Source organism: Protopterus annectens, chromosome 9.part0, assembly GCF_019279795.1.
Source record: "Protopterus annectens isolate FY-2018-M chromosome 9.part0, PAN1.0, whole genome shotgun sequence".
Lineage (NCBI taxonomy): Eukaryota > Metazoa > Chordata > Ceratodontiformes > Protopteridae > Protopterus > Protopterus annectens.
In genome coordinates, this window is record NC_056743.1 from 755538972 (window position 1) to 755562760 (window position 23789).

The window sequence follows — 23789 nt, forward strand, 5'->3', positions numbered from 1 at the left end:
CAATGTACAAACTAAATAGCAGAACTGATGCAGATAAGAGTTTATAATCATTTAGGAAAAAACTCTATCATGGCAATAGAACAAAAAGGTAACAAAAGAAAGCCATATGAAACAAAATATTGTTTCTAAAAAAAGCCAAAACAGTCAATTGTAAAAAGAGGAAGACTCTTAAGTATGGCATGGACAGATTACAAAAAAAGCATTTGACAGTATCCCACATTCACTGATAAAGGAGTGCTTATAGATGTACAAAATACATTCTGTATTGATCAGTTACATTACTGTGGCCATGAAACAGTGGCAACCATTCTGCAGTTAAGCCATGACAAAGGGCAAATTATTATCCACTGGATAAATATTCAAAGGAGGATATTCCAGGGTGATTCTTTGTCACCACTGCTGTTTTGTCTTGCGTTTAACCCATTAAGCTGTTTACTTAACAGATTAGGTCATGGTTACAATTTGGCTCCCCCAGAAAACAAACTTGCTTAAAGACTTCCCAATTACGTTTTGTGGATGAATTAAAACTATATAGTTCATCAGATGAGGAGTTAAAAGCACAATTGCAGGTGGTTAAAACTTTCTCATATGATACAAGAATGCCATTTTGTCTTGATAAATGTACAAAAGCAATGTTTAAAGCAGGAATGCTGCACACCAAGGAAATATCAGTCTGATGCAGAAATATGATATAAACAAACTTGAGGAGGAGGGAGTGTATAAATATGTTGGAAATGATGAAGGACCAACAATAAAACATGAAATAATGTGAATAAAATGCAGTATGGAATACTTCAGAAGACTAAAGCCAATACTGAAAACAGCCTTGATATCTAGGAATAAAGTCCAAGCTAGAAACCAATTTGCTCTTTCTTTTCCAACTTACAGTTCTGGTGTGACTGACTGGCTCCAAAATGTATTGGATCAGTCGGACAGAAAAAAAAAGCCTCATGCTTACCAAATGATATATAAAAGTCAGTGTATACAAACATATCTTCCTCACTATGAAGAAAGTGTGGGCCTTCTAGAAATTGATTCCATGTACAGATCTGCAGTCGTGGGACTGCATACATATCTGCTGACCTTATCAGATCCAAACATAGTGAAAGTTTTAAAACATAAGGAGAGGAAGTCTAAGACGACTTCTCTGATTACTTTAGCAGAAGGATTCTTGTGTGAAGGGGAATGGAAATCAAACCACAGCAACTGATTTTTTTTTTTTTTTTTTTGGGAAAAAAGAAAGTACATACAGAAAAAGATCAGATGAGAAGGAAAGAAATTTGGAAAAGCCATAAATACAGTAGCAAGCATAGTTCTCAACCAATCAGAGACAAATCGAGAAATAATCAGGGACAGTTTTAAAATACCAGAGCTCCTAACCTTCAGACACTGACAGATTAATATATTCTGAATTAATATACATTTTCTGAAAACTATACAACTCCTAATTATTGTCATTATTTATCAAGTGTAATTCACTACCTTTTCTCCAAATATCACCAATTTTAGGAGGGATTAAGAGGGACACAGCTAAAATTTGAGTCAAAATTAGTGACGTCCCTGAAAATCAGGGGCAGTTGACAGGCATGGTGGCAAGTAGAGAGATCTCCTGGAACAACTTCATGTTTATCAGGATTTGACACAGGAATGGTTAAGGAGAGAGGACTGAAACCAAAAGATGAAAGTTTAATAATGGCAGCCCAGGATAGTGGGATACTTACAAGTTGGTTTACAAAGTCCATTGATTATGCGGGAGAAACAGGCAAATATATATTCTGTAAAACAGAATTGGAAACAGTCGCTTATCTTCTTGCTGGGTGTGTTAAACTAATAGCAAAAGGGCCTATGAAAGGCACAATAACATGGCAAGACTATTGCACTGGTGACTGTGCAAACACGACAATATAGAAGTAGCTGAGAAGCATTAGAAACGTGAACCTCAAAGCATTACAGAGAATGATGAAGTGTACATCATGTGGGGCCACCCATTACCAACAATTAAAAAAAAAGTTGAAAGAAAACCAGATAAAGTAGTCCATGAAAAAAAGATAAAAGTAGCGTTAATCACTGAAATTGCTGTATCTAGTGATTACAGTGTTTTATGGTCAGAGAGACACAGTCATAAAATATTATGATTTGCAGGCAGACACAAGAGCGATGTAGAAGAACAATACCCATACAGTTCCAACAACAGTAGAAGTAATGATTCTAATAAAAAAATAATCTACAACCATACTTAAATATGCTAACAGCACATGTAACTCCATATGAACTGCAGGACTCAATTCTCAGCACATTGCAAAAAGCACTTTTGATTAACATCAAAGACTGAAGCAATATTAATTTCATGAACTTTAATTATACCCCGATTGAGAAATGGGGTCCATTCCCATCATGGTATTAGAAACTCAAAAGACTTGGAGAAATTAAATGAGGAAATGCTTCATCAATTAATCTTCCTGTTCTCTTCAAATACACAGCGGCCCCTGGATGGTCATCTAATTTTTGATCATGTTCGTATAAGACTGAAGCACTAAGTCTTCTTAGCACTTACTAACTACATATGTGAAAAGTGTGCTGTATGCCAGAACATTTTATTTTCTGGGTTTTAACTGCATCCCATATTATTTCATAGCTCTTATGCATCAATACTGCCTGATTGTTCAGTTTTTCCCGTTGGCAGCAAAAAGAAAAAGAAGGGAGAGTAACATACCAGCCTGTGAAGGTTTGAATGTGGTAATGTGTTGAACTTATAAATAATTGTGACTTGAGACTACCTTTTTATGGTAAGTCACTTTATATTTAGACAGAGTGGTCACTAGATAAGGCATGGTTGTTGAAAATTTGATGCACTGGCATAGTTAGTGCCAGACCAACTAAAAGGAGTGGCTGTAACCGTAACCAATGACTTTAGTATGGATACTCACTGGACACAAGTAACATCAAATATTTAGTAATCTGAGGAAAGAAATCACTGTTTGCAAGATGCTGCAATTTCCATATGGTTAAACAATTGCCTGACTACTGCAGTACTGCTTTGAAATCTGCAACCTCCAACTCTTAAATAGGCCCATTGTATTACCTTTTCTCTCTTGACTTGTCCCTCTACACTCTCTCCCATAAGACCTGCACACATATCCAAATAACTACCTGTCTCCCAGCTGCACTCTCTCATCCACCCTGCCTTACCTACATCTCTCCAATTCCTGTTAGTTACTACATTTCTTATAATTTTCTACCAGAGCCTGCTCTCCAATTCCTGTTAGTTACTACATATTATTTTCTAATATCCTGCCTGAAATGATAAAAGATCCAAATGCCAGTCCATACTGGACTGGATACTTACATTCCACCCATCCCTCACATCCCAAGCTGGATGTCTCCCAGACATTCTCAGCGACTACCAACCAACATACCTACTGAGAACTAACATTCCCCATATAAAACAAGTAACATAAAAAAAAGAACTTTAATGCCTTTATCAGCTACCTAAAAAGTTGCAACTGGACCCCTCTAAAACAGTTACTGCTTGAAGATACAGTGCAATACTTTAATTCAACTTCCTAAACATATTGAACCATCATGCTCCCTCCAGAACCACTACAATAAAAGCTAAATATGCCCTCTGGCTAACTAAACCTACCAGATCTATTTTCAAAGAAAGGAACAAAGCATGGATACAATTTCACAAAAACAAAACCCAAGTAGAAAAACAAAACTACTTAGAACTGCGTAACAAAGGCAAGAAACTCATCAAAATAGACAAAAATCATCTGTTACCAAAATCTACAAGAAAGACAAGCTAAAACCCCCAAAAAAACACTGGGCAGCAATCAACTCTGTATTGCAACATGGGAAAACTACTACCCCCACACCCACAACAGGGAACAACCATGATAACATCCCCACACAGTTTAACAAATACTTTACTGAGACAATCCAGGCTCTAGCTTATAACCAAATTAACACCAATCACCCTACCTCAACAAATATACCAACCACAAATGACACACAAGTTATCAGCTCCCACTTTAGCTTCCAGCCGGTGTCAATCAAAACCATCCTAAAACTCCTCCAAATACTTAAACCCACCACCCTGGCCACCAATAACCTACCAGCAGAATACCTCCTAATAGCTGCAGTAGCCATAGACTATCCTGTTGCAATTCTCATTAACAGATCTATCTCAGAGTGTAAAGTACCCCATATATGGAAAACCTCCCATATCATACCACTACACAAAGGAAGTAACTCATTTGAACTCAATAACTATCATCCAGTTGCTATTTTTATCACCCTTATCTAAAATCCTAGAAAGGGTCGTACACACACAACTCATGAATTACCTTCTACAAAACAAATTGCTAACTGAAAACCAGAATGACTTTAGACCCTTCTACAGTACCTCCACCACACTTATATCATTCACTAATACCATTAATTACCATAGAAATAAAGGACAACTAGTCTCAACCATATTTTTAGACTTATCTAAGACTTTTGAGATGGTAAACCACAATAAAAATCTCTATTCACTCTCTACCCAAAACCTCGGTATCTCCTCTATTACATTGTTGAAGAGCTATCTATCAGGTCGGCAGCAGGCAGTAAAATGGCAGAATCAACTATCCTCTCTACTACCAGTATCCCTAGGAGTTCCTCAAAGCTCTATCCTAGGCCCACTACTCTTCACTATAGTCATCAATCAACTCCCAACTTCCACACCAAAGGTCTCAGTTATTCAATACACAGATGACACCACTATCATTCGTGCTGCCCCCACACTACAGCACCTCCACTCACAAACACAAGAATGTTTCTCACTAGTTGAAACCTGGTTCACTAACCACCAGCTTATTCTTAACCCAGCTAAAACAAAATTACTCCTCTTTTGCACTTACAGATCCCTCCCCCAAGGAGATAACTTTACAGTCACCTCTAATAACAAAACTGTGATTACTCCAACCACCCGCACCAAACTTTTAGATGTTGAAATAGACAACAACCTAAGATTCAACTTGCACATTGCCCAAACTATCAAGAAAGTTCACAAAAAACTAGGTCTGCTCCATCGTAACAAGCAATTTCTCTGAAAGCAATCTAGAACCACAGTAGCCAGGACACATCTGCTATCCACCTTCCTCTACGCATCCCCAGTACTAACCAACCTTCGTAAAACTGACCTAAGCATCCTGCTATAATAAGATAGCTAGATTTGCTACAGAATCTTTATATAGAACACATCACCAGTACTCTCTCAAAAAGCTAAACTGGTTGGAGCTCCCTCTACTACTTCAACTCAATCAATTGTCACTAGCACACAAGTTGTACTACTACCCAGACAAAATCCCAGCCCTCCAACATTTTATACGTCCTCACACCACAAAACGAGCCTTGAGATCTAGCATCCTAAACCTCCTAGAAGTCACCAGACATAACGAGGCAGGGAAAGCTCTCTTTAGCTACTTCATCTCTAAACTCTGGAACTCTTTACCTGCCCCGTAACATCCAATAATTCCACTACAGCATTTAAAAAACTCCTAAAAACCCACCTTATGAACAACTGGCTATGCTCCTGCCTCACCACTGGATAAAGACAGGCATTCAAGCAATAACTCTCAACACAGTCATATGTCAAATTTAGTTTCTCTCCCTGTTTCTGATTCAACTGTGACCTTACATATTGAAAGTAGAAGTCTGCAAACGAATGAATGTACTGCAACATATTGTATCTATAAGTTTTCAAAGGCATGTATTGTATGTATAGGTCTGCAATGTACTGAATGTATTATAAAGTGTGTTACCTCTGAACTGTATATCATACTATGAGGCCTGTACTATATACCGTCTTATATTTACTGTTAGTCTGCCTGATTTTGTATGTAAATAACACTGTTCTTAAGAGCTTGATTGTGTAAAAAAATGGAACTTTTTTCCCCGGGCCTCAGCTGAAAATGGGCACGTGTCCAGCCAGACTTTCCTGGTCAACAAATGTAAAATAAAATAAAATAAAAAATAAACAATTCCTTCTCTTTAGAATAAGATCTGTAAGAAACAACTTCACTGTTAAATTACAGGCAATATTATTCAGAAAAAATTATCAGATTTAAGAGGATTGCCCACCAAAATGGCACTGCCTCCCTAGCTCTGGGCGGCACAGTGGTGCAGCGGTTAACATTGTTGCCTCACAGCAAGAGGTTCTCCGGTTCGATTCTCAGCTGGGGTGCCTTCTGTGTGGAGTTTGCATGTTCTCCCTGTGTTCGCGTGGGTTTCCTCCGGGTACTCCGGTTTCCTCCCACATTCCAAAGACATGCATTTGGAGCATTTCTCCCCGGGCCTCCGCTGAAAACAGGATCTGTGGAACCTAGTCGGACATTCCCGGTCAACAAATGTTAAATAAAATAAATAAAAAAATAAAAAAGCTCTTGATCTGAAGATAAAAAAAGTCCACTTAAGGCAGTCTAACTCACAGGCGCATACCACCTACCTGCCACAGCTCTTCATCAGAACAGCAGGTAAAAGGTCTGCTCTGTTCACATAGACTGGCTCTCCAAGGCAGGCAGATACACACCTCTCCATCCACCAGCTCCTCACTGGAAGAGCTAAAAAAAAAAAATTCCTGCAGTTTAAACCATAGCAAGCCAATTGCTACATCTGTAGCAATCAGCTTGCTACAGCTACAGCTTATCCCACACAAAACACTAATGCCCTGAAGTAACTTTCTGTACTGGCATTTAGAACTGTGCTACAGAAAGAAGAGTGCAGAAATTGCAACTCAGGATTGCACCCTCTAACACCTTGCACCCTGGGTAGCTATCCCCTTCACCCACCCTAAGCATCACCCAAGCTCTTATTCCTGTAAGTGATCTGCCTCTATTATCTGTAAAACTCAGAATGCTTTTTGTTTCTCTAATCTGCTGAACACATTGATGATCCATCATCCGCTGACACACATGCACGCACACACGCACAAACACACACAGACGTACGTACACACACACACACACACACACACACACACACACACACACACACACACACACACACACACACACACACACACACACCTACCCATGTGAAATACAATCACAGGTTTGTGATGGCCAGGCCCATGTCCCCCAGTCCTCAGTCACTAAGCAAGCTTTCTCCTGAGGAGCAGTCAGCTGGCCAGAAGCCACCATCTCCCTCCCCAACATGGGTGGATCAATATAAACCACTCACTCAAACTTCCCCATCTAGCTCCTCAAACACTCGAACTACTAAATGAACTTGCATCATCTTAGGTCATAGTCAGGGCTTTTATCCTCTATTTCTCAGCACAGCACAGAGAAGACACATTCTCAGTGGAAATATGCACCAAATACAGCCACCTGGAATTTGCTTGCTTGAAGGAAATTTAGTAGAAATCTGAAATCTTTAGATCTAGAAATACAACATTCTCTTACATGTGAGTGGATTAGGCAAGAAGCCTAAGAAGATACAGTGTGCTATATCCCTGCATGTCACTGGGGAAGAAACAGAGATGGCTACTTAACTCATTGTCTTCTTAACTCATTGTCTTCTTAAAGAGGAGAAATGTAAAACAGCAACAGTAAGAGAGATGTGTGTGAATAAACGAGAGTCCAGAAAGAATTTAATTGCCATTTATTCACCATTTGCAAGTTCCTAAAGAGTCTGGCCATGCTTGAAATACTTAACTGAAGAATAGACCAAAATGCAATAAATTTGAAGAACTGTATGAGTCACTAATAAAAGAGAACTGATGAAATAAGGATCATGCTTTTAAAAGAAATATATATGATCTTTTCAAATGCTATAGCTGTGTGCACAGCAAGTAAACTTACTAGTCTGGAGTTAAAATAATTAACAGAGGGAACAATTGTCTGTAAAATAAAATGGAAGTAACATAAAACGTCAAAAATGAGAAATAAAGTGAGAATATTTGAGTACAATTTATGCATGTACTTGACAAGGTACTTACAACAGCTGGAGTGACCTCAGAGGTTCCTCACAAAGAAAATACAGAGTGTAAACAACATGTCCTATGTGGATAGATTAAAATCCCTAACCATTTACTCTGTTTCCTACCAACTATTAAGTGGTGACCTATGCCTAAACTGCAAGGCACTCACAAATCCAGCCGTGATAGAACTGCTGCACATTTGCAAGACAAACAGCATGAGAGTCACCCAATCTAGGGAACTAAACCTGGTCTGCAACTTGAACAAAACATGCCGGAGAGACAGATAGGTGTCTCAGAGATTACCCATTCTCTGGAACAGGCCTCTTATTCACATACAGCAGATCCCTTCCCTGGCCCTCTTCAAATACAGTTTGGATCAATGGATGGGGAATTGTAAATTCACTCCTGGGAGAGCACTGATGTCCCTTATGCACGGGGGCAGTCTGTAAAATACTCAAGGGTATGGGCACAAATCTAAGCCACTCTTTAGCATCTAGGGATCAAAAATTGCTTAAATTTCAGGTGATATTAGCTAAACTTGTAAGGGCTCTCATTAGCCTAGTAATCTCACATGAAGCTATGCTTTTTTTGGGGGGGGGGCTATATGTTTGGCTCCCAAACATGCAACAAACTCTTGCTTGTAAGCACAGGTACTTTTAAACCCCAAGCAGACTCCAAAGAATTTTTCCTCTGGTACATTGCAAATGTTGGCAGTGTGATGAGAAAGAAGGAGGTAATTGGGAGCATATTTTTGGAGTGTAATGAGTCGGCAGACTTTAAAAAACAGAAATACTGGGTAAGCAAATTGGTTAACTCCTTTTTGAGTTATGATACAGAATTGGAATTGCCTAGACATTGTAATGCCTTGCTGAGTCTAATTATATTGACTGCCAAAAAAGCAATTAGTAAAAAATGGAAATCTAAATCTAAACCAACTGTATTAGAATTAGTGAATATAGTAACAGAGATAAAACGACTAGAACTGGGATCTTTAGAAAAAGGTAGGAGCAGATTACATAGAAAAAATGGGAACTCTGTGAACAATACATGCTGAATAATGTTTTGGAGGAGGAATGTGGTTTAAGGGAAGGCAGAAACTAAATGAGCTTTGTAATGTTTGCCTGACAATGATGGACATATTATAAGTGATATATAACTGAAACTACATCAATGTGGTTTTGTTTTCATTTATATAAATGTATGATTGCCTGTGTCACTAGTAATAATTTAATAAAGATGTTTCTTGTTTAAAAAAAAAAAAAGACGTTACATGCTTCTTTGACTTCTATTTGGTATTTGTAAGAGCTGTTGCACAGGTAATTGAAGTCTTGGGAGGTGTAAAAATAATAGTGATCAGTTAATTTGAGCTCAGACACAAGAACCACTACAAAAGAGACTGATGCAGCCACTGAAAAGATTGAGACAGCAAAATTTCAAGTTAGATAAGGATAACTATTAAAATAAAAATGTCACGTCTAAAATAGATGGGCCGTATTCTAATATTAAATGAACTGACACAATAATGCCAATACCAGAACTCAAAGGGCCATTACAGAAGTTTCTAGTAGATATGCAGCATACTGCAATTTGTACTTAATATGTCTAAAATAGCCATGCCTCTTAGAAAGTTGTTAGAGCAACATATAGCTTGCAAATGGAGCTAGGAAGAGGAAGTAATTTTTCAAAAGTATCCAGGAAACTAGCTTCATGCAGCTATAATGTGAGTAAATTGTCTAAGATGCACAAGTTAAAAACAGAAGTAACATGTTACTTAGTGAAAGAAGAGCACAGTAAAGAACATGATCTCAAGAGTACAGACTGAAGAAAAGCTGAAGCCCTCTTACAAGTTCACAGATAAATATACAGCTACTCACTGTGACATTAGTCCAGAATGCTAGGTCCTGGACAGGAATGGGCATATAACAATATAATATGGGCCTGCAATACTAAAATTAAATATCTGAATTAATTTGTACTATAGTAACTGAAAGGAAGCTTAATAAACACGGATTACTCACATATTTTTCTATAAAGAATGTATAAACTCTCCAAAGCAAACATTTCATTTACATTCTAAACATAGCCAGAGTCTACCAAACTTTTACCCATTTGTATTACAAGTAAAGACAGACACTAACCCTGGCGATCCAGTTTTAGAGACTGAGTTTAGTATAACACTGAAGAAGGAAAATAAAATTAGAAAAATCATTAGCAAAGTTTTGCAGCCTACTGATCCTGTATTGAAAGTATATACACTAGAACATATTTGAAGTAAGAGGGGTCAGTGTGTAAGTTGCTTGTAATAATATAGAGAAGCATTTCTTTTGCTGATAATGAAAGACATTGGCTTTAGCATGCTTGGTAAATGTTGTCAGCTAAAAAAATTCATTCAGCCCGGAGGGAAGTAAACACCACATTCTTTTCTAAAGATGAAGCTCTGGAGAAAGTACTTATAAATCCCTCTTAATAAGACATGGGTACAGCAAAATACATCACAGCCAGTATTTATCTTTCAGCACATGCCGAGCCAACATTTTTTCAGACCAGGAAAACATAATGCTAATACAGATACACTAAGCAAATTAGATGTTTTAAGAACGTGGAGGGAAAAGCCTGCTGAGATATTGATGTCAGGTGATATAGACAAGGCATTCATGCATACTGAGCAATTTAAACTCTGAACTTATATCACTGTCATAAATGCATGAATATGAAGCATTCATGAGTATGAAAGAATGTCCTACGGTTTATACATTCTATTCCAGAAGTCTCACATTAAGTGTTTCAGATGACTGCATATCGTCAAGTGATAATTCTTCCACAAAGTCATTCTGTAAATATTAAGTATCTTACATAAATTTCATCCTGCCTGGAATGTTGAGAATGAATGCATTAGTTGGTTAATATGTATGGTGGCCTAGTGATGATCAAAATGTAGAAAAAGTAAGATGTAAGAGGAATGTCAATTAACTAGAGAATCACTACTGAATTCACCTTTATACCCTTGGGAACTGCCTGGAAATTCATTGCTAGGCTGCATTCTGACATGAAAGAAAAAGTGACTGGACAATATTAACAGTAGACCTCCACGGTACAGTTCATTTTTACACTAGATACTCAAAGGGAAAACACAAAGGATACATTTTGGCAGTAAGGCTCTCAGTGTATTATTACCTTCCACATAGGTAAACCCTGTTAAATAGCATCCAAAAATGCCAACTTATAAATGAGGGTGCAGATTATCTTCTAACCATTTCCCAGAGTCTCTTAATCGCTGGTAGTGTTACTGGAGCAGATATAGCCAGATATAAACCATGTACATCATAGTGCACACTTTTAAATTATATTTATTTATTTTATATAATGAAATGTGTTAACATTTATACAAAAATTGTCCGATACGTTCCATGGTTTATGTTTATATATTTTGCTAAGTGGCTTTTTTCAGAATGCCTGTCAAGCTAAATGGGTTTTTGCTTAGGTCTGTCATTTCAGTGCATTTTTTCAGCATTGAAAAGTATGCAATGTCTACAGGTGGTTGTGCTATACTTGTCTGTGGGGTTACATTCTAGACACCACAGTACAATTCCAAAAAACGTGGTTGTGCCTCTGGAAGTCAAAACTGAAAATTAAGATGTAGCTATGAAGGGGAAAATGCACTAAGCCTAAATCCCTTATGCTGCACTTAGATATCAACTTCTAAAACAAAATACAAGAGTGAATGTTGAAGAGAATTTGGAAGGAAAACTTATCACATAGTCAGTTATAATGAAGAAATAAAGAGAAAGCATGTTACAAAGTTATGAATAGACTGGTACAAGTAACAGAAACAGAACTAAAGGTACAGATTGAGAAACTGTGTTGAAGTCAGCTTTGCTGCCCAGATCACATCTCACACCATATCAGATATAAATTCATGTATGCTGTACTGCATTTTTATGTTTGTACAAGTAATATATACAATGTATTTACTTTTGCTTTCCTCCACATTTGAAGCAGGCAGATTACATATATGCATGCCATAACAGATTTATGTTTTATCAGGCTGTGCTTCTGTTTTTATAATGTTTTCTGCTGAAATGAATACATAGTACTAACTAAACAAGAATTAAGTACACAAAACATCCTTCCAAACACAGAATAGTTGCTTTTATCTGTACATCATTACTAATAACAATGTAGAGATACGTTCAGTCACCATACACGTTGTTCCCTGATGACAATAAAACGTAAACACCACTTCAAAAAGATGAATCCTGGTTACAGAAAACAGCGTACACTTCTGAATACACTATAAACTTTTAATTCCAGAATAGAGTGAGCGCTTTCGCCAACAGGCTTCTTCAGACTCTTGATATATACAAACAAAATTTCTTCTGGTTTAAAAAGCCCACCTTAAAGTCCCATTGGTTGCAAGTCAACCATTTTAAAATTTAAAGTGATACTTGTATCACATACTATGGTATTACAAATACAGTATTTAAACAATATAAAAATAGTCATACACTCATAAAACTTGCATAGAATGGAATCATTATACAAGAATAAAAATATAAAATATAACTGTCTATTTACGAAAAAATGATCATCAAAAAATATGTTATATACAACATAAACATCTGAATGCAGGAAACATGTTAGTTCGTTAGACAGTTGGTACTAAAGGTACAGAAACTCTCAATAACTGCAAGGTGTAAATACAAAAATCAGGAACTGATTGTCAAGATCTCATGTTGACCTAATACAAGACAGCTCTAACTACTACACAGTCTATAAACCTATCCCTAGCAATAGTATATAGTACATGAAAGGGCGGGGGATAAAATAAAAGGAAAAGGGATGTGCATACTCTGTAATAACAAGGTTTGTAGATCTTTAGTTTGGTACCACACATAAACACCATCACAATAAACCTTCAGAATGAAAAATCTCATGAGAATTACTCAATTGGGTCAAAAACTAATTATGCCATCTTATATTTGAACCCTTAGTTTAAACTCCTAGTGCTGGAAGTTTTGTCATTGTGTCATTAACATCTTAATTACTTCACTCTACGTAGTCTCCTGCTCTTAAGGAAGGGTTTAATCTGTACCTTGTCATTGAGACCTGGAGGTACATCCGCTCTCCATCTAATAATCCACCTAGTCTCACACTCTAGTGTTCTGTTGATAAGGTCACCTCCTCTGAAGCCTTGTGTACGGCTCTCGATGGCAAAAAATTTAAAAGTATGATGTATCCCTTCTGTTTTGCAATGTCTGGCTAAGGCATTAACATCTGAGCCTATTCTAATCTGATAGTTATGTTCCCTGATACGTTCCTTAAATGTACGATTCGTCTTCCCTATATAATAGGCAGAACATAAGCTACAGATGGCAACATAAACTATGTTCTTGCTCATACAACTGGTATTGGTATGAACAGAATGAGCTACGTACAACTGGGAATACAGTACCTTGCGGTAAATGCAATCAATGCGCATTTATCAATACAAGTACCATCTTTAAACATCCTACTACAGGACAGGTATTTTATTTTCATACCAATACCAGAAGGGATACATCATACTTTTAAATTTTTTGCCATCGAGAGCGGATGTACCTCCAGGTCTCAATGACAAGGTACAGATTAAACCCTTCCTTAAGAGCAGGAGACTACGTAGAGTGAAGTAATTAAGATGTTAATGACACAATGACAAAACTTCCAGCACTAGGAGTTTAAACTAAGGGTTCAAATATAAGATGGCATAATTAGTTTTTGACCCAATTGAGTAATTCTCATGAGATTTTTCATTCTGAAGGTTTATTGTGATGGTGTTTATGTGTGGTACCAAACTAAAGATCTACAAACCTTGTTATTACAGAGTATGCACATCCCTTTTCCTTTTATTTTATCCCCCGCCCTTTCATGTACTATATACTATTGCTAGGGATAGGTTTATAGACTGTGTAGTAGTTAGAGCTGTCTTGTATTAGGTCAACATGAGATCTTGACAATCAGTTCCTGATTTTTGTATTTACACCTTGCAGTTATTGAGAGTTTCTGTACCTTTAGTACCAACTGTCTAACGAACTAACATGTTTCCTGCATTCAGATGTTTATGTTGTATATAACATATTTTTTGATGATCATTTTTTCGTAAATAGACAGTTATATTTTATATTTTTATTCTTGTATAACGATTCCATTCTATGCAAGTTTTATGAGTGTATGACTATTTTTATATTGTTTAAATACTGTATTTGTAATACCATAGTATGTGATACAAGTATCACTTTAAATTTTAAAATGGTTGACTTGCAACCAATGGGACTTTAAGGTGGGCTTTTTAAACCAGAAGAAATTTTGTTTGTATATATCAAGAGTCTGAAGAAGCCTGTTGGCGAAAGCGCTCACTCTATTCTGGAATTAAAAGTTTATAGTGTATTCAGAAGTGTACGCTGTTTTCTGTAACCAGGATTCATCTTTTTGAAGTGGTGTTTACGTTTTATTGTCATCAGGGAACAACGTGTATGGTGACTGAACGTTTGTTTTACATATTGATCACGTTTGTTCCCGTCTCCGCTGGGGTGCTACTCTGCATTTGGATTGTTGTAATGTAGAGATACATTCATTTAATCAGCCGACAGTTAACAACTCACAGCTACTCTTGGCAACATTCAGTAAAATGACCATTTGTAAATCTGGCTTGATAATATCCACCAAAATAACAAATTATGCTTCAGAACCAAGACACTACCATTCATGCAGTAATACAAATCTATTTTAATATAAGAGCTTTTGATACCTGTCTAAATAATACACATCCATAAAAAGATAAGTGCGTGAGTCTATATTATATTCTTGAAAGCCGACAATGTCGAATCTGACATTGTCGACATGAAAATATGGAACGCTCAGTATCTCGAGCGTGTAAACGGAAATCTCCATAAGGGAAGATTTCCATTTACTGCAATGTAGTGCGGTATCGGAGTTGGTATATTTAAGTAACGGGGGTGTGAGGGGTGCAGAGAGGCTTGACCCCCTGCTTAAACTCGTTAGGGTACTTTTTTCTTTTTTTGTCTTTTTATAAGATCGACATTTGAAGACATCGACCATATGGTGTCGACCATATGTTGTTCGATGTTTTCAAACATCGATCTTATCACATAGACCCAAATGTGGTGTATGTGTGTGTGAGTCTGTGTATGTTGCTCACACATGCCTGCCTGTTTCATTACAGTTTCCTTAAATAATGATTAGTTAGTTAAACTTGATTACTGGCCAGACCTTTGGCTATCTGTCAAACTGTAAAAGTTTAGACAGTCTCTTTAGCCTATTAAGCACACCTGTAACTATACACTGGCCTGGAAAATAAAGCTAGGTATAAGTCAGAAGATTCTCAGAGCAGTTAACATCAATGCCAGGTGTATATCCTTTAGTCAAAAAAAGAAAAAATTGAAAACCTCCAGTTACCAAAGCTTCATTGAACTGCACCACTTGCAAATATCTTAGTACATTACTCAGATATACCTGCATGCCACAGGCTTTTTGTGTAAGTTTGTTTTGCCATAATTTGTTACATTGCAGCGGTAGCGTTGTTGCCTCACAGCAAGAAGTTCTCCTGTTCGATTCTCGGCTTGGGTTGGGAGTGCCTTCTGTATGGAGACTGCATGTCCTCCCCGCGGTTGAGTGGGCGTTCGAAAGACATGCGTTGAATGGGCGTGCCTTCGTTGAAGGTTGGGCGTCAGGCTGGCAACTCGACACCATAAAAAACAACTGCCAATCATTAGCAGCCCGGAGTTTCGCTGTGGCGACCCCTAACCGGGAAAAGCTGAAAGACAAACAACAACAGTGACCTGTATTGTGCAAAGTAGCAGTGCCATCCAATGTTTTTTTTCACTTTTCTCCACTGTAATCTGACTATGGAGCTTATATAAGTGTGTGTGTGTGTGTGTGTGGTCTGTGTTACAGGGGGGGGGGGTGTAGTATGACCATTTTTTGTTTCTTTTTATATGTTTTTAAGTTACACTCGTTGATGGTGAAAAACGGCTGACATATGACTTGGTCCTTAGATGTCTTGGCAGAACATAGCCTATTATTTGAGGCACTAAGCAATAGGCTTAGTTTGAAATGACATACTTCATACAATTCCCCCTTCTGATCTAAAGCAGATAATTTGTTCTTTTAAATGACAGGTGTTTATGTGTATGACCTGTACCATATATGTGACTATATACATCCTCAAAGTATTTTAGTTATAGCTTCACAACTTTTTATATTTTTCATATCAGCACTTGTACAATTTCTTTACAAAGCAAGGACTGTGGCTCCACGTTTACTTCTTGGTTAACATTCTGCTTTATGCTTGAGAATATGCTGACAAAATCACAAAGAGTGAAGGTTTATACTCTGCCATCTGTAGGGTGGTGTTTGTATGCATTTTAGTAATTTATATGTGCTGTTAAGTACATTAAGTTTAATTCTGGAGTATGGGGAGAGGAGTGGCTATCCAAGATAGTTAAAGCAAAACTAGGAAAAAGATCTGTCCAGAGCTTGGGGGTGGTCATGTGATGAATTAAGGTTAAAAAGTCAAGAAAATATTAGAATATTAAGGTTACATTTGCAAATTGCAGCAGTTCATGAAACTGTGTATGTATGTTTGGAGGTATACAACATTATACCAACATTTCAACTGATCTTACTGAAGCACTTCTTTACAGAGAAAGGGCATACATTTTCATCTTCACACTTACACAAGGGGTACAGCACCATCTTACATGGTACTAAAATTCACTTTGACCAGGAGTTAAAGAAAACTGCAATTAGTTGAGAGCGGAGCCAAGATGTCTAACTGGTAACATCTTCTATCGAGAGCTCGGTTGTAAATTTCATTAGACTAGAAAATGACTTTCTTCTCCAAATACAACCTCTCATGTCATATTAAGTGAATATCAGAAAATTTTGGAGCTGTACAGAGCTTTTCATGTCAAAATATTACCTTGAGAAATGAAGAAATGAGTGCCTCAAAATACTCCCATGCTGATATTTCCCCTGAATAAGGACTTAACAGCAAGCGAGAATCTCCTTTTAGAGTTAGATTGTTTTCATGAGAAACTAGAAAGTTTGAAACATAACACTTTAAAACAAAGTTAAATAATGAAAGAAATTATACAAAAAAGAAGATTCTAAGACCTACGACATTGAGATAGCTCTCTAGATATTGATTAATGACTTAAGACAAAAAGATTTAATCTGAATTCTTTTTAAAAGAAAATACCTGGCTAGTCAACAAAATAAAAGAACACGAAAACCAAGAAAGGATATTCAGCATTATAATATTTGGATTACCAGAAAAAAAAGAAGTAAATGGTATGGTTACCTTCTTGTCTACTTGGTCACCAACATTTTTAAATCTCAAAGAAGGTCTCTCATTTGACAAATATATATACACATACATACATACATACATATATATATATATATATATATATATATATATACACATACATACATTTTATATATATATATATATATATATATATATATATATATATATAGAGAGAGAGAGAGAGGGGTTCATGTCAAACCCACGACATGTTCATATATCGAAAGTGACTACACCGAAACGAAAACATCGACATTTCAAAACATCGACAGTATGGGTATACAAAAGGACAGCGCTAACATGGGTCCTGCAAGGGGGAAGTAAAGGATATCAAATGATACTGTACCCATACTACTTCCCCCTTGCAGGACCCATGTTAGCGCTGTCCTTTCGTATACCTGTACTGTCGATGTTTTGAAATGTCGATGTTTTTGTTTCGGTGTAGTCACTTTCGATATATGAACATGTCGTGGGTTTGACATGAACCCAGAGAGAGAGAGGGAGAGGTAGAGAAGTCATCATTCAAAAGGTAACCCAATGGCTTCAAATTCCCAGTCTTCATCAAGATCAATTGTGTTAAAACTCATGTCAAAACTAGACAAGATGACAGTGTTAAAGGCAGCATGAGCAATATCTCTCTTGAAGACAGTATAACATTAAATTTGACAATGACTCTGCAACAAGGACTATAGAGAAAAGGAAAAAATGCTGACCACTAATAAATTCTTAAAGTAATATCAAAGCACAAATTCTGTTTCTGGCCAGAATTGAAATACTTCTTTAAAATAGCCTAGGAATATTCAATAATCTGGATGAAGCTACATCTGTTATAAAACACATCAATACCTTCACAGAAAATACGGATTAGTTAGCTGTTCAGTTGAAAAGATTTTCACACAAAACTTCCTAGACTAATGTTTCTACAAAGAAACAACAGAAAAAAAACTATTTGACCCATTAGCACATCTCCCAGAACCTAAAAATACATGAACTCGACTTCCAAGATGGCTGCACACTGATCAACAATTTCAATTCAGTTCTCCCAGTGTGAAAAAAAGAAATTACAGATAAGGGCCAGGATCTCTGTCAGTTTTAGTAAATTCAGTTATTGGCTAGTAAATACATTGCCTGAATGCCAACAAAGAAGAAACTTAGCAAATCTAAAAGAAAATCAAATAGAAAAGGTAAAGAGAAAAGACCAACTTGGAGGAATCCTGCAATTGTTCAGCAAAAATGTAGTTCAAGCTTCAGCTTTGGTGCAATACATGGCTTCCAGTAATCTTGAGGAAAAATAGGTCAAATGTGCTCAGAGCTGATTATAATAAATGAAACATTGAAGGGGTATATCAATTCAAATAAGGAACGGCTGGGGAACACTGGGAGAAGCTTAAAACAGTTATTCAGACAACTGATAAAACTACGGTTGAAATGAACAGAAGTCTGGCCGTCTATGAGACAGGTTAGGAAGAAATGTTTCAAAAAATGGTATAGTTAGAGGACAGAGCATGTCGGGGAAGACTTAGAATTTCTGCTGTACCAGAGAAACTGGAAGGAATAGACTATATTCATTTTATGAAGGCATAGGTAAACACTTGGAATGGTATTCCACAGCAGGATTTGGTGAATGAAAGGCCACATCACATGTATGCTCCAAACCTGTATTACTAAAGATGCAATCCTCCCAACAGAAAGAGTTGATCCTGACATAAGTGCGACAGAAGGGCAAAGTATAAGAAGTTGGACACAGTATGGTGTTTGTGGAAAATGATTATTCACTGTACACCAAGCAGAAGAGAAGCAAATTTATTCCAGCAATCAGGAAATGTCGAGAGGCAGGTGTGACATTCAAGCTGCTGTATCCAGCTGTCTTAAGAATATTCCTCCTGGAGGATCAAAGTAATTTCTGGTATAGAACAGGCTAAAGAAAAATATAAAAGCATGTCCAATGAAAAGTGAGCCATCAATCAGAATGGGACACTGTTTCTCATTCTTCTGATGATAAACCTCATAGGGAGATTTTACCTCTGAAACCTTTTACAATGTTCCAAAGGAAAATGTTTGAGAGAGTGAGAAAAGCACAGGAGCTGACTAGATGAAGCAGGGGAATCTCACAGAACAAGATGATGTGCAATTACAGAGTGCTAAAGAGACAGTAAAGGACTAACTCGATAATATGCATTAGTTTAGAAAGAGTGCTGTTAAGCTAATGCTTTTTTGATAACTCCAGAGCACAAACATTTTTGCACAATGACTTGTGCAACAAAAAATAGAAATGGTTGTTCACAAACTTAGGCAGTCTAGAAAAAGGAAAATAACCACAGATCCTGTAGGGGTATTAGAGATACTTCAGAAACTTTATGGAATTTGTATAAATCAGAGAAATATGGAAGTCAGAAATAGCACAAGTGGAAACATTTATGGAAGACTTAAATATGCCAAGGTTAGAGGTAGATGAGGCTCAACGGTTAACAGTTAAGACAGGAGGAGATGAGATAAAAATGGTGATGTATAATCAATGTGCAGGAAAGTCTCCAGGAAAAGATGCTATTTCAGTGGAAGGCAGGAAGCTAGCAGGGAAGAAAGTGATAAAGTTCTGAAAGGTTTTGTTTAACAATATTTTAAAAGAAGGGGAAGCACACACATCCTGGAAACAAAGCTGTGGTGGCTGTAATACCCCAAAACAGTAAAGACCCATCAGATCTAGCTTCTTGTAGGCCCTTTTCATTTTTAAACCATGACTATAAAGTGTGTATGTCTATAATAGCTAAAAGAATGGAAATGATACTGCAAAACTTGACAGATATGGATCAGTGTTGTTTTGTGGAGGTGAGTCAAACATTTGATAATGTTAACAGAACAGTGAGGATCAAGAGGGAAGCAGAATGTAAGGAAAATACAACTGTTGTTGGAAGGTTTTGATTCAGAAAAATAATTCAACAGTGTAAGCTTGCAGTTTAAGAATAGGCCAATGAAAGCATTTGTATTCCCTGATGCAATGAAAAGATTACTTAGGATGAGACATGAGGAGTCAGAGGCAAAAATTAAAGTGAGGTGTTCCTCTCAGATAAGCTGTTTTTGAACAGAAGAACCAGGCAGGGGTGTCTTCTTTCTCCTTTGTTATTTGCAATATATTTAGAACCACTGGCAAAGAAAATAAGGGACTTAGAAATTCAAGGATATAACTGGTATGGTAATCAAGAAAAGTTAGCTTTATTTGCAGATGATATTATTTTGTACCTGATAAAGCCAAAAAAGGACATCTCAGTGTTGTGGAACATTCTGAGATAGTTTCAAAAATTATTTTGGATATAAAATTAGTGAAGATAAAACAAAGGTTATAACTTTAAACTATGTAAGCATTCATGAATTGGTTAAGCAATACCCATACTTCTGGGGAGATTAAGTATTTAGGAGTATGGGCTAAAAAGGATGCTGTTATGGCAGCTAAGGATATGTGAGAAGAGACTAAACAAAAGATAATTGAGAAACTGGAAGCTCTAGTCTATGGATATGGACAGCAAAGTATAAACAGTAAAAATGTTTTTTGTCATTTTAGTTTTACACATAGATTAGGCTTATTTTTATCAACCAGATAAGAAGTTGTGGATAGTAATTAAAGAAGATTTGAAGGATTTTATCTGGGAAAGGAAGACGGCAAGAGTAAAGCAGGGTATGTTGATCTTTCCAACAGAACAAGGTAGTTTAGGATTACCTGATTTGAAGGGATATTTTAGAGCTACATAGTTAAGGCTCTTTAATATAACACAAACAGAAAGCTACAATTCAAGGTGGAAACAGATGATGGAATGGGAGAGAAATTTAAGAGACAAGAAAAGACTGGGATTTTGAATGCAGATCCTTAACAAGAATAACAACAGTCATACAGAATATTATATTCATAAAACAGCAGAAAGTTTTCTAAGAGCTAAGCCTACATAGGAATGGAGAAAGAAGATTCCAATAGAGATGACTGAGAATAGTCAAGGGGGTGGCTGGAATCTACTGGAGGAAACTGGCAAAGGAACCAAGGTATTGGGACCAAATAGTTACATAGGAAAAGGCAACAGAATGGGGAGATGCAAAAAAGCCATTTGAACTGCAGGCTAGAAACTGCCTTCCTTATCTGGGATTGATATCTGAGTATAGCAAAGAGGATGGGATAGGGGAATCCAAAGTGAAAGACCTGCACTGGTAGAATTTTTAGTTGAATCTGGAACAGAAGCTTCTTTTAAAAAAGGGATAAATAGCACAATATATGAAATATTGGGTCTACTGTGACCCATCGAAATTACATTTCAACAATACGTAATGCTGAAATGCACTTTCGCGAAAAACAAATTAAATGAAAAAAAAAAACAAAATAAAAAAACAACACTAATCATATTTAGAAAACTGCAAATATCCGGAACAGTCACCCAAACAATAAATATCACAAACTCTGCTCACTGACTTGTACAATACCAGCACCGTACACGAACTGAAGTTCTAAAATCTCCTTTTATTAATAAAATATTTTAAAATATATCAAAGTAAAATACTTTCCACTGAGTTAAGCGCTTTCATCTACTAAATGTAGACTTCATCAGAACAAAGCATTATAACCCCCACAGGTTTAAATATAAGCATCTACCAATCGCCCACTGGCAAATTAAGTGATTAGTAGTTTAAAGTGCACAGTGCTTAATTTCCTTGTCGATCACCTTTAAATAAGACTTGACAGTCAATTGTAATATAACATGTCCACATATATTCCACTACATATAACAACTTACTTTCTAAATGTATTGTATTAAAATTTATGAAGTTAAAACTTTATAAACTAAATTTTATGCATAATTTCCTAATAGTGCCATTCACAGTGCTGGTTCTCCAGTGTTATCCTGACTAACCACTGTTATCTAATATGGGCTTAATGGAAATAGTATCATTAAGTCCAGGGTACGTTGAAGCATTGAGCTCAATCTGCCATCTAACTTCTTTCTCACCCAATTTATTTTTAAAATTTCCCCCTCTAGGGTTCCCTTTTATACATTCAGGTATGCCAAAATTAAAAGTGTCAACAGTGTTTGTTCCTGTCTAAATGTCTCCATAGTGCATTTTTTGTATCCTGTTTCCTTATTCTGTAGCAATGGTCATAAATTCGATTTCTAAGACATCTATCCGTCTTTCCCACGTAGAAACAAGGACATTTGGTACACTTTGCCAAATAAACAACATGGGAAGTCCTACAATTCCCTTTTTGAAACTTGACTACACTTCTACTGATGTCCTCAAGTTCTAAAGAAGGAACTTTTATAATTAAGTGGCACTGATTACATTTTCCACATTTGGTAGTGCCTGCCCCCTTGTAGTTGAAATTATTACCCATAATTTTCCTTTCTAATTCCATCTTTAGATTTCTACCATTCTTAGATACAAATTTGGGTGCGTCGCCCACCATATTAAATACACTATTGTCAGTTTTCAAAATGTTCCAATTGTTAACTATTATTTTCTTAATGTCATTAACTTGGGGTGCATATTGTAAAATGCATGCTCTAGTGAATTCTTTTGAATTGTGATCTTCGTTATTTGTATTTCCTTCCACTGTTCTAATCATCCCCATCTCAATGATGGGCTTATATTTTTCCCCCATTCTTTCATTACATATTCCTTAATATCTGCTATCATCCCTTTGGGATATCCTCGATTTTTAAACATGCTTCCTATAAGATCCAATTCATTAATCAAATCAACATATTCCGAAGTCATCCTAGCAGCCCTTATACACTGCCCTTTTATAATACTCCTTTTCTGACTGCTAGGGTGACAACTTGAATATTTTAAGTAAGCATTACTAAAGGTGTCTTTTCTATAAATATTGGATTTGAATCTGTCTTTTGCGACAGTTATCCAGGTGTCCAGGTAGGGTATAGAACTCTTTTCTACATTAAAAGTGAATTCTAAATAGTCACATCTGGTATTTAAATATTCTTTGAACCCATTGAGCTTACACTCATTGTCCTTCCAAATCAAAAAAAATATCGTCCAAAAACCTCAGGTAACATAAAATACTGTCATTCCACTCTGTTTATAGTATCTATTCATTTTCCCAATCCAATAAAAACAAGTTGGCAAACATGGAGGCACAAGCTGCCCCCATAGCTACCCCCTTTCTCTGCTTATAGTATTCACCCTCATATAATATATAATTGTAGGTCAATACTATTTCCATGAATTCCATTATTAAATATGTTTTTTCCCATGTCAAACTGCCATATTTATCTATACTACTGTTGAATCCATTTAACCCTTCCTCTTGGGGTATGCTTGAAAAAAGATCTACCACATCGATAGTAACTAGTAACATATCAGGTCTAACAAGTTGTGGTACCAATCTACCTAAAAAATCCCATGAATCAATTACAATATGAGTAATTCTATTGTATATGGGTTTCAACCAACTGTCTATTACCTTGCCAA